The sequence below is a fragment of the Mycteria americana genome, chromosome 9, assembly GCF_035582795.1.
Source record: "Mycteria americana isolate JAX WOST 10 ecotype Jacksonville Zoo and Gardens chromosome 9, USCA_MyAme_1.0, whole genome shotgun sequence".
In the NCBI taxonomy this organism is placed as follows: domain Eukaryota; kingdom Metazoa; phylum Chordata; class Aves; order Ciconiiformes; family Ciconiidae; genus Mycteria; species Mycteria americana.
In genome coordinates, this window is record NC_134373.1 from 33,737,856 (window position 1) to 33,742,922 (window position 5,067).

The window sequence follows — 5,067 nt, forward strand, 5'->3', positions numbered from 1 at the left end:
CACGGCACGGCACGGCCCGGCATGGCATGGCATGGCCCGGCCCGGCCCGGCTCTGCACAGCCAGGCTCACCGCATGGCCCAGCACTGCCCGGCCCAGGGCTGAGGGTGCAGGAGCGGCGAGCCCTCCCGCCCTGGCCCCACCGGCAGCCCCACTCCGCGCCGCGCCCGCCCGGCTGGCACTGCCATGCCGAGGTGAAACGCACACGGACGGGAGGGCATCGCCGCCGCGGCTGCAGCGGACACGGTATCCATTACAGGCAGGAGTCGGAGGCAGACCTTAATTCTCTATTTATAAGTGCATTTCGGAGCCAGCCAGTGTTTCATTTTAATGGGAGGGTGCGGCTCCGTGCGCCTCTCTCCCTGCTATCAGGGCCCGCGCACTTGCTCTGACAAGCTGTGCCACGGGGCGTGGAGCAGATAATGGTTCTTACCCCCGCACCGGGAAAGAGTTGTCCTCCCCGCTCCGATAGACCAGCGGTAGCGTGCTGCTAGGCTGCCGAGAGCTGGCACTAAAAGTAATGTCTTCAGGCAAAAACACTGGGTCAAACCCACAGGGATTTAAAAAAAATCCCTTTGGAGCTTTGGTTCACTCAGTAGAGGAGAGGAGCACGGAGGGGAGGGACCCGAAAGGATTGTCTCATCCATCCCCGAACCCCGGCGTAGCTGGGGAGATGCTGGTGCGATCTGTTTTTGAAGCCTGCGTGGAGGGACGTGCAGCCCCTCTGAACCGAGCCTTACGTGCTTCACCGCCTCTGCAGTTAGGAGGGTTTTCCTAATCTTGTGAGCTTTGCTGACTGCCGTCCTCTCTGTGCCCGCCTTGCACACAGGATGTGTGTTCTTGGGATGAAAAAAGCCCCACTTCTTTCCCCTCTCCTGGGCAGGCCGTGGTTTTAACCATCTCAGCCCATTCTCACTGCTGTCCTCTGCAGATGTCACCCCTCTGCTGCCTCTGTACTGCCTGCAAATGGGGCCAGCTGCCAGCTGGGACCATCCCGGCTCTGGGGGGTACCCACCGCCTCTCACGTCCATGGGGTGAGAGATACAGAAACCTGCTGATACAGGGAGGCTGCAGTGAAGACGTGGGATTGCTGGGGAAAGCTTGCATTGGTGGCTCCTGGCATCGGGACCTTGGATAAGAGAAAACTTCAGAGGCTGGGGGCGTTCAAGCTGCAAATTTCGAGATGCTGTGAGTTCCCCGGGTGTTGGGGAATACTGGTGAGGAGAGAAAACCTACTGGCATCGTTAGGAGGAGGAGGATTGTTGGGATATCTGTACTTCATCATGCCTCCGTGAAGTCCATCTGTGACAGTGCAGCCAAGAGACCCAGATTACTCCTTACCCCTTCTTCCCTGTTGTGTCCCCTGCCTCCTCATCCGTGCCTTAATGTTACTTAATTTACGTGCCATGATCAGCCCTTTGTGGAGACTGAAGGAAAGAAATCGTTGAACTCTCCTATGCTTTCTGTATCTTGTTACCTGCACTCCCGCGTTATGTAAAGGACAAATTTTGCCTTTTAATTTATTTATAGAACGCGTAGTCATTGCCTTGTTTGCCTTGGTCATTGTGATTCGTTTTACATGATGCCTCTTTGATCGTTCAGGTCTCTGTAAAGCTGCAGTTGCACGGGTTGGGTCTCCCTCTGTACCTTTCCCTTGCATGGGGCAAGGCTGCTGTTACGGGTTTATGATCATTTCCTTGGGTAATGACCAGCCCTCTGGGGTTCCTTTGTCCCAAAGCATTGAAATCTGCCTTTTTTTTGAGATTTCACTTCCTTTTCATAGAATAGCAAACTTTGGAGGTTTTTTCCCCCATCATTTTCACCAAAATATCCTCCGCTTTTCCACCTTTCTGTCACAAAGAAGTGCCTCAAAATGAACACCCATTCTATACCTGTCTCCCTCTTCTCAAACCCGTGGCCAGCCCTGTCCAGGCCACCCGTTTGCTGGATGGTTTGAGTCCTGCAGCTCCATTTTTCCTGCAGATGTCTCGGTAGGTAGCTAAAGCCTCCCCAGCTCCCAGTCCTTGACTGGCTTTATTGGTTGCTCAAGAAATGCCCTTGAGAACTGTCTTTCTGATGAAGTGACCTGATGTGGGCTTGCAAAGTGGCTTCATTTCCCTTCTACCCAGAGATACCCAATGTGCTGGAATCATGCTGGACTTGGCCCGTGTGTCTGTGTATTTATCTGGTTTTTTTTCCTCTTTCTCCTTGCTGGTCCTGAGGAAGGGTTTTCCCTGTGTCAGCTGGACCCTTCTTGTCCCAGCAGTTGTCTTTCCTGGCCCATCACTCAGTGGTCAGAGCCGCAGCTCTCCGGCAGCACCATCTGTGTTCCCCTGCCCAGCTGGCCATGCCCCCACCGACTCCTCGGCCGCGGTGCCACCTGCATCCCCTCCTCCCTGTCCTTCCCCGCCGCGGGGCTGGGCAGTCGCTTTGGATCTGCTCAGGGCCGGGGCTGGCAGGCTCCGCCAGTGCCCATGTGCCAGCACAGCGTGGCATGGGCGAGCAGATGAACCTCAGCAGCTCCTGGCTGCCAGGCCAGGGAGCCATGGGGAGCCCCCACCTCCCACTCTGTGTCTCGGGGCTCCTGCTGGGATGCTCGAGCCATCTGAGGTGGCCACGTGTGGGATGCTCGAGCCATCTGAGGTGGCCACGTAGAGGGGTGCACCGGGCCAGCTCGCCTCCTGTCCCACACTTAATTATTAAGGTAGCCCTCCCCTGTCCCAGGGCATGCCTGGGCATCAGTGTACCCAGACACCAACGTGGTGGTCCCTGAGCCCCCCCGTGCTGCTTCCCCCTCGCCAGCTCCCTTGGGTGCATCCCGGAGGTGTCCGTGCCAGCCCCAGGGCTGGTGTGCAGCAGAAGCCACAGGGGATGTGGCAGTGCTGGGCAGCAGTGGCTGCACCTGAGCAAATATCGTGACAAAAGCAGAGCTCGGGGACACTGTCTCACACTGCCACCCACAATGTCAGGGCAAGGGAATGGCTCCGCTTTCCCCTGAAATCCAGGGGTAGTAAGTGACACTTAGCATTTGCAAACCAAGCCTGTCTGGCAGGGCGGTCGGTAAACATAGCTCCTCCTCTGGCCTTTCCAGAGCTGCGTTTTGGGCTGGAAGCTGCTTTCTTGGGGGCCAGTGATATTGTTTGGGTTGGGAAATTGTGTTAGAAGTACAACAGGAGCGTCAGGGGGGTTTGCCGGTGCGGCACTCTGGACTGGCACGTGGCAGGTGCCGAAACTGCCAAGCCCAGAAAGGAGCTGAGAGGCTGGAAAGGTGCGTGTACAATGCAGGTGAGGTGGAATTGATAATGTCTGGTTAATTATTGCCAGTGAGCGGAGGCCAGAAATGAATTTGGAGTGATTGTGAAAGAGAGCGCATGCAGGGGGAATGAGCCGGCGGCTGCAAAAATGGGTGCGGTGGGAAGTGCAATGGCTCTGTGAAGCCGGAGTTGTGCAAACAGCATCTTCGTTGGGTGAAGAAGAAGTAGCTCATGTTGTCCCTCGACTCTGCTGGGGTTATCTGGAAGTACTGGAGGTGATGTTGAATCCTGATGGTGCTGGGGACAGACCTGGCCGTATCCTCGTGGAGCTGCAAGGAGGGAGCAGGCAGAGGGGAGCGGCTTGTGGGCAGGTTGCAGGCAGGTTGCAGGCAGCACAAAGCGCTGTTGTGTCCCTCCCAGAGTATCCCAGGTGGGGAGGGATGTGCGATACCCCGCAGCCCTCCTCCCACCCGAGGTTCTGTGCGATGGCGTTGGTGGCTGTACAGTGCTTGAAGTCGACTGGGGGTCCGCAGCCACGCCAATTGCCTGCTCCCCGCTGTCGGCTGCGTGTCTCCCACAAATGATCCAGAAATGCCAGTGAAATGCCTAGATTTTGGACCAGGCTATTGAAGTGAGATGTGGCTGAGTGCAGGGGGCTGCACAGCCATGCTGGACACTTTCAGCCCGAGCATCCTCCTGAGCACCCTGGCAGCACGGCCGTGCTGCCAGGGTGCTCAGGGGGATGCTCGGGCTGGAAGTGTCCGTACAGGGCTTACGCATACACAGGGTACCCTGGATTCGGCTTCTGGCCAGGCCCTGTGCCCCCCCGGGGGTCTGGCAGCATCCCCCGGGGAAGTTGGTCGAAAAGCACAGTTAACGTGGTGCTACCAGAAAACAGCCTCCTGCCGCTAATCAGCTCCCGGCAGGTTATCGCTTTCGCAGCTGCCTGGCTTTTCGGAGAAAAATGTCATTTATCAGCCTTCACGGACGAGACCTGGTAGAGATGCTCTGTGCTGGCGCTGCCGGGCTCATCCCCGCCTGTCATGCAGGCGCCATCTAGTAGGAAAAGGAGAAAAAGACCAAAAATGAACGAGGGTGGATGCTGAAATGCAGTTCCTTTCCGGGAGAACAGTTTAATCCAGCACAAAGCTGCTCTGGGGCACGGCCGTAGTGCTGAGCCCGTGGTTTGGGAACCTGCGGCAGAATTCACGACATGGGAAATGATGAGGGCATGGAGATGCCCTAAACAAGAGCATGGCTTGTCCAGGATGGGTCCTGATCTATTGGATATAAAAATAGACTTCGAGATAAAGGATCATTTCCAGGCAGCTCCTCGATAACATTGTCAAGGCTGGATTTAATTAATTAGCTGTGTGGGTTAATTGCAATACACTGGCTTGGGCTGCTGCCTTCAGCTCCGGTGGGTGGCAGACGCTCCCGTTTCCAGTACTGAGGTCGTCCCATCAGCTGGAGACTTTACTTACAGCTAAAAACCTCTCTCTGCCATCCGTGCATGTGCGATTTCCTGTTGTGAGGGCATCCGCTTTGGTCATATCGCATGATTTTACCATAAATCTCATGCTGCTGTCGTCATCTTCTAACAGTCACGTGGATTTTCAGTGTGATTTCCCAGCCCTAGGGGATCGCCAGGCAAAACCTCCTAAAATCAACCCCTCCCAGGGCAAAATAAAGGGGACCTATAACATTAATTTGCTTTAAACAAACAAAAAAAATCATGATTTTATACCAATCCTATGATTTTTACGCAGCTTGACTCACCCTTTCCAGTGTGGGGAGGTGATAATGCTGGGTGTC